Source organism: Pseudophryne corroboree, chromosome 7, assembly GCF_028390025.1.
Source record: "Pseudophryne corroboree isolate aPseCor3 chromosome 7, aPseCor3.hap2, whole genome shotgun sequence".
Taxonomy (NCBI): Eukaryota; Metazoa; Chordata; class Amphibia; order Anura; family Myobatrachidae; genus Pseudophryne; species Pseudophryne corroboree.
In genome coordinates, this window is record NC_086450.1 from 480111831 (window position 1) to 480124705 (window position 12875).

Genomic DNA, 12875 nt, shown 5'->3' on the forward strand with positions numbered 1-12875 from the left:
TATGCCGCACTTAAAGCCTCCAATTCTTTAAGTTGCGGCATAATGAAAGTTTGCAGGAGTGTGTTTACGAACGCTCCTGCTAGCACTACAGAGTAAAGAGCAGCGGGAGTTGAAACAATTAGTGGGTAGCAGTGTTCCCGCTACTTTCTCACTGAGAACGCCGGCACAGGATAATTCACGGGGGTAGCAAGAGCTTGTGCTCCGGTCACCCTGTAGTTATATGGTTACAAAGTGACGTAGCAAACGCACTCACCCACGCACAATAGAACACAATGGGGAAGACATGGCTGCAGTACGCATCGTGGCAATGCTACGGTACACAACTGAGGAAGATAGATGTATTTAGCTTAAGTATGTCAGCCATTTTGTTAAGCAGCAGCCATGATGTAGAAAAGTAGCAGTATGCCTTGCTGGTTAGATCATAATAATGCTGACATTTCATAGTTAAGTACATTCTGTGCGGAGCAAGGTCATATCTATAGTCTTGAAAACAAGTTATTAGACAGTCTCTTGTGTTTAGACTTTGTATGAAGGACACGTAGGAGGGTGTCAGCCTGAGAAGAGTTATGAGAAGAGATGCATTATTGTTTTGAAATATGACGTGTATCAAGTGTTCATGCAAGTACCTTTTTTCTCTATATAATGTCATGCTAAATAAAGTGAAGCCAGTCTCATTTTGACGGACATAACTACGTGTGTTGTCTGCTTCCTGGGATTCCCAATCGATTGATAAACAAAGGGTAACGAACAGACAATTGAAGGGGATTGATAGTAGGAGGCTTATCTCCAACAGTTTCATGGGGGCTCGTCCTGGATCGATGAGATTATCAATGTCAGATGACGATGTGACTGCTGGATGTGTGTGCCACTGCTGACATACCTGGGTAAGTAATCTGAAGCTTGATCATTATATATGTCAACCGGATTACTTTGTCAATACTTTTATATACATTCATCTGGTCCGTTCATCTGTTTAGGTAAGCAATACTCAATTATTTGGACCCAATTGTCTGTTTGATAAACATTAATTATTTGTCCGTGTGCGCTGATAAGTTTTAGGTTCACTGTTGCAAGGGAAAAAAATTGGTTTTATTTTAGAGTTATAAGTTTCAATTTCACTTTTGCAAGGAAGAAAGTGGTTTTATTTTTATATAATGTATCATAACTGCAAATGTTCAGAATTTTAGTGGTATAATCCTGCTATTGAGTCAGAATATTGTGAATTTAAAGGTTTATTGCAAAATAGTGATTTTAGTTTTGTAAGGAACCTAAGACAGGTTTTGCAACAGTTGTGGGATGTCATGTTGATAAGGTGGTGATAGAAAAATGTATTGGTGATAAATTAATGTATTGTCTTGATAAATTAATTACCTGTTAATTATATACTCCTTGGTTCAGCAGTTATAGTTAGTGAAGGAAATTCTACTGATTGTAAATAACGTTTAGCCAGTATGGTTAAGACACTGAACACTCGCATACTCAGCCTTTTAAATCCAGTATAGCCAGGGACTGTGTGTCTCTTTTAATGTAAGGAATCTGCAGTCGAGATTTAACATACAAGGTGTGGTAATAGTGGTATCAGTTTTTCATAGTAAAGCATACTAAGTCTTTTTGTCACTTAAAATGTATTCCTGGCTAATTCAAAGAGTTTAACATTATTAGAAGTAGACGTTAAAGCCATTATTGACAAAGGTATCTTATTCATATCTAAAGAACCTATGACTCAGTGATAAAATAAGTCTATGTAAACTAGATAAAGTCAATTCAGTAATGACAGAATTTTGGTTTGTTGTATCAGAGAACTACGATCCAAGTGATTTGCTTCATTTGATCCTTTTTTGTTGATGAATATAGAAAACACTTAAATAATATAAGTGTGACATTTAAGTCTTTTAAACTGAGGTATTTTCCTAAGAATACACTTAATCCAAGTGTGATGTTTAGAATTCTAAGTTTTCTAAACTGAGTCCCCTAGAAGACACTTATTACTGTAAGTGTGATGCTTTAGAGAGTAAATCTTTTAAGCTGAGGTATATACTGACTTGTTGTTTTGATACTGCGCAGTACAAATAAAGGTGCAGCCCCGAAGGATTTTGCAAAGTGAATTGATCAATCACGCAAAGGGACAGCACAGTGAGCCCCTGTCAGTACTAGGGAAGGAAAAATAGGCACTTATTGGTGCAAATTGGTAAGGGGCAAACTTCCTAGAGGAATGGAAGCGTTTACTAATGAGGAGATTTGAAGCAAACAACAAACACTGAATTGATAAATGAAGTTTTACTGACACTGTTAAGAATTTGACAAACTGTTTCAGGGGCATAAGGTTTAATACATCACCTGTATGAATAAGTAGTTAAAAGCATATGCACATGTTGACAGAAGACGTATGCTCCGAATGTTTGTGTGTGGCATTTATAGAAAAGAAAGGGCAAGGCCCTTTTATATTGAGAACCATTTCATTTTTTGCTGAACCAGGAGTGTGGTGAAATACTACGGACTCAGTCGAAAGTGTTTATATATTGATGGGGTGTCATTTTATTCCAAAACCAAGTGATATTGGTAGAGAGTGGCTGAGTTTCCTTGCTATGTCAGGAAATCGAGCACACAATGCATATCCTATGATCCTTTAGAACCTGGATATTGATAATTGGAAAAGTACCTAAGTGTTAAATGTTAAAATACTTTCTGGTTTGGTTGTATCCAACCTCCAGAATAGTTTTATTGTGTCATCCACAAGAACAGTGGACCCACATTGTTTCCTGGTTTATACAAAAGTATCAGGATGGAAATGTACAAATAGAGATTGTCAAAGTTGTAATGTCCCTAGGTCTGAAAAATGCAGACCTAATAATTCTAGAATACTGCCCACAGCTCATACTGCTAGAAGCGGTAATGAGGGAGAGTTAAGGGTTACTCCCTATAAGCAAGGTTCCTGGAAATGTGAATGTTCTCAGACCAAGTTATGCATAGCAATACATTGTCTAGATTACAATAGCAAAGAGAAAGGAACCGCTACAAACCGTCTATGTTGTAAATCCCTCAGGGAAACCACAAAGGCTGGTTCCATATGACCAAAGTACTAGTGTGTAAATCCAAAATATTACAAAATCTGAACAATGGATAATTGATATATCAAAGTTTATTGTAGTAGTAACATTGTCAATTGTAATCTGTTGTTCTATGTGCTCTGTGAATATACAGGCTGGGGATGGGAGGTGTTAGTTCTATGTGACTAATGACATGCGAATGTACAAATGTTTATGACTACGTAATATGGATAATATAACAGAAAGAAAATTTGCATTAGAAAAACAATTGTCATTTTTATTCCTGAATGCCTTAGAATGTTTTAAAGATAATTAGAAAGCAGTAAGTTTTATAGAACATGCTACTGCAAAGTAAATTAATGGGAGACTACGCATAATTATGCAGATTTATATATATTTCCATAAAGTCAATTTTTTCAGATATGCAATGTGTATTTTAGTTTTGGGTTAGAGTCTAATTCTCAGCTGTCAGGTAGCTGAAGGATAGTAACCATAGTGCTCATTATTACAGTGCTTTATTATTATTATTATTATTATTATTATTATTATCATTATTATTATTATTATTTAAAATACTAAAAGTTTTTGATGAAGTTTTGATGCAGGGGAAAATGAGTTTTCAGCCCCAAACATTGACATTGCAGCCCCAAACATATTGATTGAGAACATTACATACCATGGTGTCAGTCAAATGTGTTGGGAATTGTAAACAAGTTGCCAGATATGAGGGAATAGAATCCTGCTGCATTCTTTGAGTAAATATATGTATGATTTATGATATATATATATATATATATATATATATATATACCCTGTTAAGTAAATATAGAACAGGTTGTAGCACGGCGACAGGTTTCTTATCAACCATATGTTAGGCAGCACACACAAGATGATAGAATATGAGGGTGTGCAGCCCCTGTGTCAACAGCAAGTGACTTTACCCACAGGAGACACAAGAGTTTCAAGAACTGTTTATTTTTTATGCACAACCAGATTCCTCCATGTTTACTTACAGATCAGGCCATTGCAAAAACTGGATTGGGAGGTTAAGCCCTACCCCTGCAAGAAAGTAAGATGTACCTACAACATTCCAGCAAGGATGTAACCTGAAATACAAGCTGCTATACAAGTCTACCTCTCACAGGAAAAGTAAGACAAAGAGGAACAGCGACTCCCAGCATGGACATCATTATGTTGAACACCAGCATGGGTGGACTTGGACTAAGAAGATGACATGCCAGCAGCAGTAGGAAAGAATATGCAAGGGAAGAAATGACAAAGGATGTAGGATAATGGATGTATCATAAGGAGAGGTGATTGGGAAAAAGAAAAGTTGAGAAGCAATTTGAAGGTCCCATGAAAGATTAGAGACTAAAGGAAATCAGCTTTAAAATTGGCAAAGAAAGACATCTGACAAGTGGTCAGTACTACATGGCAAGATTACAGCGGTAATCCATGAGAAGAAGATTTAAAGCACCAGCAGCTCCAGTGTTGAAGCAAATAATAAGGAACAAGACAGAAGAAGTCCCAGAAGGCAAATGAATGATGCTTCCTCTGCCAATATGACGTAAAACTTTTTCAGGTACTCCCACTGAACATAATATCTCCAGAGGAAACAGCAGAAGGTATGATTACAAGTCACCTTGCCCACTGAAGAAGGAAATTTGTGTCTAATGAATACTGGAGCCAGCAGACGCAGAAGACAGCAGAGGGAGGTATCACAAGAACTGATGATATCAAAAATACTTAAAAAGGACAGGAGATGCAAGAACTACAGTCACCAATACCAGCCCAGTTCTTGACCTCGGAGTACATGTCCAGTGACTTTGCTGAAGCACAATGTACTGAAGCTTACCAAGCGAGAATACAGTACACACCAGCAGAAGTTGAACTTTCCAGCAACTTATCAAAAGAAAGTACAGAACCATTAAGAAGCAAGTTAGAACAGAAGTTCTGTATTGGCTCATTTCCACAGTACCAGTTATGGAAGAAAGTAAGCAATACTACTAGGACCAGAGTACACTAGGGAGGGGCTACATCACCAAGTGATTTATCCACAAGACACACAGCTAAATACAGAATGAGAATGAACTGCTGATTGCCACCACCACTAAAAGAAGTACCAAGAAGGGACAGTGTACTTATTGAAGTTTCTGGAAGAACAAGACTGCATAGCCTCGAAGGGAGAAATTGCAGCTAGCAAAGCAAACTTAATCTTCCTAGGACACTCCAGGTACCTGACATCTAACAGAAGAGAGGGAGAAATTCATACTGCAAGCTAAGATGCCAACTAGTGTCAAGCAAGTCAGATGATCATTCCTGGGCCTAATAGGATACTACAGAATGGATACCTCTAGCACCAGTCTACATGCAAGCATTGTATGACAACACTGATAGGGAGGAGGGTCTGCATCCTACACACAGCAACAGATGAACGAAGCAATTGAACAATTGGAAGTAGCAGTAACCTCATATCAAGCCCTAGAACTACCTGACTATTGCAGAAGGAGGCCATACAAGATTATGGACTGAGGAAAAGACCAGTGGCCTACCATTCAAGAGCTTGACAACAGTACTCAAGGAGCACCTACCGGCATCAGAGCAGTGGCAGCAGCAACAGTCCTAGAAGAGTACAAGAGAACAGACACAGTGCTGTATCAGTAGTCCTAGAAGAGGACAAGAGCACAGGCATAGTGCTGAATCATGAACTTATCATCCAGGTACCACATACAGGTACAGAAAACTTCAGCAAGCAAGAACCAACCACCTGTCAGCGGCAAGGCTGACCATGTATGAAGTAGCACTGCAAAAGTGCGACAAGCAACCATCAGAAGATGTATTACCCTCAACTCAGCAACCCTTTTCCAGCATTAATCAATAAAGGTGTTAAATCTCAAGATTCAAAAGGAGGGAAAACAGATCATCTACTGATGAATCGGAAAGCAAGAAGTTGATGATAAGGACCAGGAAGGTGGTCCAGAAGAGCAAGATTAGAAACATCATCATGGATGCAGGACCAGGGGGATGGTCCAGAAGAGGAAGAGAATAATTCTAGCAATCAAACATTTTCCTTTTCCTTGTGTGGCATTAATAGAACAAGAACCTTAACTTGCCATATGTTATATACACAGCCCTACCAAATGCTCAACATGAGCTATATGTGGATGGATCAAGGTACCATGAGGATGGAATTCCTTATACAGGAGTAAGTGACCACTGAACATGGAGTTGTGGATTCAGGATCCTTACCATCCCAGTACAAGAGTGTGGGCCAGATTTGGAAAAGCAGAGGCTTCAAGAAGGCAAGTGGCGAAGACACACAACATGTTTCACTGATCAGACACCAGTTGAGAGCTCTGCAAGGGCCACAGAAAAGGTTGCAGTAATGAAGATGCAGGCACATGCAAGAAATAACACTCCTGAAACAAGAGGCAACATACTGGCAAGATACTGAAGCCAAGAGGACAGCAAGATGGCCCCAGCAAGCCTCTAACCATTCCAGTGCCAGACCAGATGCCTGATTATGCTACGCTGATTGAACTTCAGAACCAAGCAGTAGAGAGTGAGATAAAAGCCTGTGGAAAGAGAAAGCAACCAAACAACCAGTGAAGGTAGCAGTCTACACCACACATACAGAAGTAACAGAAATAAGCAAAGCCTCAAATGCCTGGTCTACAGGATTTGAAGAAATTTCAGGAACAAGCAGGTCCTGAAGAAAAAGCAGCAAGGCAAAGAAGAAGAACCAGACAAGAAGAAGACACTGGCTTATGGAAATTAGAAGAGAAGTTATACTTACCCAGAAGCTTATATCCACGTATGTGTTAAGTCAGCCATGAACTCACACATCTGGGATAGGATCAAATGGAAAATTTAGTTAATGGAAGATGGATAGCTCCAGGATTTGATCCAGATGCAACCAAGCTTGTACAAGCCTACTAGATATGTGGAAATGTCCAATCCAGGACAGAAGGTCAAGTCAACCCTTGGAGCAATCCCCAAAAAGTTATTTTCCATTTCAAAGACTGCAAATTGACTATATCTAACTGCCAAAGATGTATTGGTAGCCATTCCCATCCTCTCTGTGATTGCTTCCTGCTATTACCGCTACGGATACTTACTGCCAGAGACTATATACATTGTATTCACCAGCATTCCCCTCTTTATTTTCTGTTAATTCCAGCTACAAATTTGTAACCATCTCATTTGATACTTTTTTTCAGTTCATACCGTTCTTGCTACCTATAATGATTATATTGTAGCTCTCATGCACTAAGGTGCAACCAACAGCATTACGAATGGCTTTTTTCTTATTTGTATAGAAGCAAATTGACATATACTTTCTTTACTGAAAGACATAATTTATTTGAGCATATTTTGGCAATACCAATAACTCCATAGCTATATATATGGTGGAGTTTTGTATTTTGTATTATGATCAATTTCTGACATATGTCATGTCTTAAGCTTCCAGCATTAATCACTGCTTTATTTATCAAGTATATCAGTACACAGTACTCTGAAGCATTGCAGAATCAGTCTTGCTTCATTATTTAACTTCACCTCTCGTGGAATTGTTTTGTTACATTGTCTCACCAGCAATTCATAGTTTTTCCTCTGTCTAACGCTGGAAGCAGATCCACTTCCCACTTTCTCCCTCCCCTTCCTTTTCTTTTTACTTACCATCCTGTCATTCCTGCATTCAATGTTCATGAACTCTCATCAGTGACCCCAGAGCATCCAAGATCATCCCTATTTTTCTACTATCATACCACACTGGAAACGCCCGAACCCATCCGATCTTGGAAGCTAATCAGTGCTGGGCTGAGTCAGTACTCAGGTGGGAAACCCCTGAGGAAGACCCAGTATAGTAGAGATTGTCTTGATCATCATGCCAAGTGCTTAACACTGACAGCAGATTCATCCTATCTATCTTTCTCTATTTTATTCTCTGGCGGCACATATCTCTTTAATCTCAGGAGTCACGCATACCACTATCCAGGTCCATATTGGGACTTTGACCAGTTACCTTGTGATTATCAGCTTTGAGATCTATTCTAGAATTCACCTATGATAGGTTAATTATCAATTAACATCAGCTATCTAATTCATTAGCACCATTGCAGACAGCAGTCATTTGTTAGCTCACACCATTATTGTGGTTATTACCATTGTTATCATTACCTTTGTTGTTTTTTGTTGTTGCTGTTTGTTCAATTTACCGATACATTTTTTACGAATCCAATAAAGTTATAAAATTTTATATTCTCCTTATTACTATTTTTTCAACAATTTTCTTTTAATGAGTGCACCCACAAAGGAGTCTTCTTTCTCTTTCTCTGTGTATAAGCCACAGACATTTTCAGTTATTTTCCAATGGCAAAAGCCACAGCAAAATCAATAGCTAGAAAATGTGTTTTAGAAGTTATTTGCAGATATGGAGTACCAGAAGTTATAGTAGCAGATAGCGGTATTATTTCATTAAAGAAATAATGTAGTACATAAGGTATGATTTGGGAATACAACAGGCATTCCATGTATCCCCCACAGGTTAGTGGGTGTGTCACAGAAACCAGAAAGGGATGTTAAAGTGTTTATTTTTAGTACTGGTTAATAGTAGAACCATATTCAGTAAAACCATAGGTTATTCACCTTATGAAATATTGTTTGATAGCATACCTAAGATAGGATGTTGTTATCCATAAATATGGTAATTTGACTGCATATGCTAAAAAGTCTTACTGAAGAAACTGACACCTCTGTATTTTCTAGTTTGCCTTTCTCCCAGATTCAGGAGCAAATCTGAATCCCCACAAGCTTTAACCAGAAGATCGGGGGTATCTGGAAAGACACGTGAAAGAGTCACTTGAGCCCAGATTTGATGGTCCATATTGAGTGTTGCTGACCACGCCCACTTCTGTGTCAATTAAGGAAAGAGAAACTTGGGTTCCACTGCAATTTTGCTCAAGTTAAGTTTGAACAATGAAATACACAAACATGTAAAGGCTAATTGGGCCTAAACTAGACAGACCACTATGGGTCATTATATTGGGAACTTCAGTACTTATTGTTTTTCATAATATACTCTTTATCTCTCATAGGACAGGGCAGGGACCGGCATGTCCGCCAATCCAAAGTTACGTACCAGTGTTTAGTATATAAGTATATACTTCTTATATATGTAGTATATGTAGTATGTGCATCTTATATATATAGTAAATAAGAAGTGTGGTATCACACTAGATCTTGTGTTAGTCAAGTTAAAATAAAGATCATGAAATCTCTAGAAGTTCAAAGATACCAGTTAATTAAGAAATGCTGGGCTCACATCTGGGAAAGGAGGGGAATGGACATCTGTCCCCACTACATATAAGCGTATAAGAGCTTTTACATATAAGCGTATAAGAGTTTTTAATTTTTTTTAAAGCAAATACATACTACTAAATAGAGTGTAATATTTTTTATAATATGTATGAAGAGAACTCCAAGCATAGGTGTGCGCAGGGGGGGGTGCCTGGTGCGCACAGGCACCCCCTAATGTCTGGCACTCCGATCTCACATGCCTGATGCAGCGATCGCCGAGCAGGCTGATTACTATCCCCTCTGCGCTGCACTCTGTCAGGACTGCATTACTGACCGGACACCTGGGTTAATCAAGGGTGCCACTGCCACCGGCTTTCAAACTCCCGGATACACCTCCATGTACAAAAACAGTGTGATGTGACGTGATTACGTCATGCTGCTCGCACGCCCACCCGCCACACCCGCCACATACCCACCTCTCTCCTTCTATGCTATGCCAACGCCAGCCACTGATGAGGATAAGCATGCAACCAGCGTTCCTCTTAGGAAGACAAATTTAATACTGGCAGGCGGCCGGCGGTAGCATTGACAGTGACACGACACTCGTTTTTCCAGCAGCAGCAGTACTAGTCTGCGACTGTCAGTGTCAGTGAGTGACTGACTTGTAAGTAAGCTGCTGCAGCTTGCAGGGGAAAGAGAGAGTGAGCCAGACCAGGCTGAGGAGGAGCAGTGTAATTGCAGTGAGTGCCATCAGGGGTGTTTGGTGCACACCACAACATCTGACAATGGGGGTAATTCTGAGTTGATCGCAGCAGGAATTTTGTTAGCAGTTGGGCAAAACCATGTGCACTGCAGGGGGTCAGATGTAACATGTGCAGAGAGAGATAGATTTGGGTGTAGTGTGTTCAATCTGCAATCTAAATTGCAGTGTAAAAATAAAGCAGCCAGTATTTACCCTGCACAGAAACAATATAACCACCAAAATCTAACTCTCTCTGCACATGTTACATCTGCCTCCCCTGCAGTGCACATGGTTTTGCCCAACTGCTAACAAAGTTCCTGCTGCGATCAACTCAGAATTACCCCCAATGCAGTGGCGTAAGTTCATCCCAGTTGCCTGGAGGCAAGATAAATATTGGTGCCCCCCTATTTCCTATATCAAGATAAATATGTGTGCGTGTGCGTGTGTGTGTGTGTGTAGTGTTCTGAAAAAAATGTATATACTGTATTTAGACATTTAATTGCCTTTTATTTTAAATCACACATTTCTTAGCAGTCATACCCAGGATTAGAACCCATGACCTGTTACACGGACAGCAGACACTTTACTGATGGAGCTATTTGCTCCTGTAGAGGAAGCATGAGAATGCTAACTATATGACGTTACGTGTAATTGTCAGAGAAGTATCTTCATATAGTTAAAGTTCTCATATTTCCTATACAGGACTAAACAGCTTCATCAGTAAGGTGTCTGCTTCCAGTGTAATAGGTTGTGGTTTCTAATCCTGGGTGTGACACTTGTTAAATGTGTATAATAAAGAGGGTGTGATTTGTAAGTTGCAGGGACCAGTGAGGAAGTCGGCCACTGAAAAGACAGCGGCAGCTATCAATTAACTTAATTCAATGGTGTCACAGAATGGGAGGAGAGGTGCCCCCCTTCAGAGCAGGAGCCCGGCGGCAGATGACTCCGTTGCATCCCAGAGTTCTGCCTCTGCCCCAATGTATCTGCTTTATTAGGATTGGTACAAGGGTGGATATTTTATATTGTGTTGACCGTCAATAGATGGCGCTAGACACGCCCAAAAGGCAGTGCTAGACACACCCCTCCCAACGGTGCACCCCCTAATAAAACGTGCTGTGCACGCCTATGACTCCAAGAATGTGTTTTATGTTTATTACTAATGAAACAAATAGTGCACAAGAAGTGGTTTAGAGAAATGTCCTGCTCAAACCCAGCTAATTGGTTTAGCGGGGTCAAAGAGTAGATTGTTGAAATAGTGATGTTTTTATTAAAAATTGTTGGCTTAACAATTTGCATATATCTGTGTTTTAAGATGCTATTTTGTTTCCTTTCCTTTCAGCTTGAAAGAAATCTGTAAACTCAAAGATGTGAAACCTCAGAGTTTGAGACTACAGAAGAGCTTGGCAAGAAGGAGCCATGAACAGTCTATCTTAATGGATATGAAGCGAATGGTTCTATACCTTCCGTGGGATAGAGTGACAAGCACAGGTCAATCCGGGAACATAGCCTTTAGCACCATTATAGCTAGACTGTTTGCTTAGTCTTTTGTAGGTAGAGTTTGTGTGATGCCTTGTAGCTCAACTGTAATGTCATATTGTTATCAGCTGTAATGTCATTTTATTATGAAAGGAGGGACTGAGGAAGATAGATGTATTTAGCTTAAGCATGTCAGCCATTTTGTTAAGCAGCAGCCATGATGTAGAGAAGTAGCAGTATGCTTTGCTGGTTAGATCATAATAATGCTGACATTTCATAGTTAAGTACATTCTGTGCGAAGCAAGGTCATATCTATAGTCTTGAAATCAAGTTATTAGACAGTCTCTTGTGTTTAGACTTTGTATGAAGGACACGTAGGAGGGTGTCAGCCTGATAGGAGTTATGAGAAGAGATGGATTATTGTTTTGAAATATGACGTGTATCAAGTGTTCATGCAAGTACCTTTTTTCTCTATATAATGTCATGCTAAATAAAGTGAAGCCAGTCTCATTTTGACGGACATAACTACGTGTGTTGTCTGCTTCCTGGGATTACCAATCGATTGGTAAACAAAGGGTAATGAACAGACAATTGAAGGGGATTGATAGTAGGAGGCTTATCTCCGACACAACCTCACAACAGCAACAATGTATGAGGACAAATCTTTATGTGTATATAAATATTATATATGTATATATATGAATACAATTTTGTTTACTCCCCTTAAATATTTTAACTGACCACACCTGCTACACCCTCCCCCCCCCCACACACACACACACACCTACGTTATGCCTATCAACACTCACCCCTTATATCCTATCCTTATCCTGATAGTGGCTGGGGCTGTTCTTACATTGCTTTGCCAGGACTCAGAGAAGGAGCTGGCTGAGGTCAGCTGGGGGCTGAGACCAGCCGGATGGTCAGCCCATGGTGTCAGCTGGCAACTGCTGAGACAATGAGTATATGCCCTGCTGGGGACAGCGACCACACCTCCCTACCTGCAGACCTAGTCTTAGAGTACGTCAAACTGGCTACAGACATGTGAAGGGAGGGGGAGGAATCCTAGCTGGTAAGGTAGGAGTAAGAGTGCCATGATCCTGCGGCTGCCTGCATGTCTAGTACAGGCTTAAGCCTAAAGAAGCAGCATGTAGCATTCTGACAGGGCACATTAGCGCCGCCCCAAAAGCTTTCATTTACACTGGCCCAGGAGCAGATGGCACGCTGCCCCCCTGCCCTACCCGCCACTGGTTAATACCCCTTTAAAAATATAGCACATTGCCGAAACTATTTAAAAAGTTAAATGAACA

The 12875-nt window shown here is 39.9% G+C and overlaps 1 pseudogene; it reads left to right on the forward strand.

The window, feature by feature from the left end:
* The first annotated feature begins 7802 nt into the window (after nucleotides 1–7802).
* LOC134946999 (5S ribosomal RNA) lies at nucleotides 7803–7921 on the forward strand (annotated as a pseudogene).
* The last annotated feature ends 4954 nt before the right edge of the window (nucleotides 7922–12875 follow it).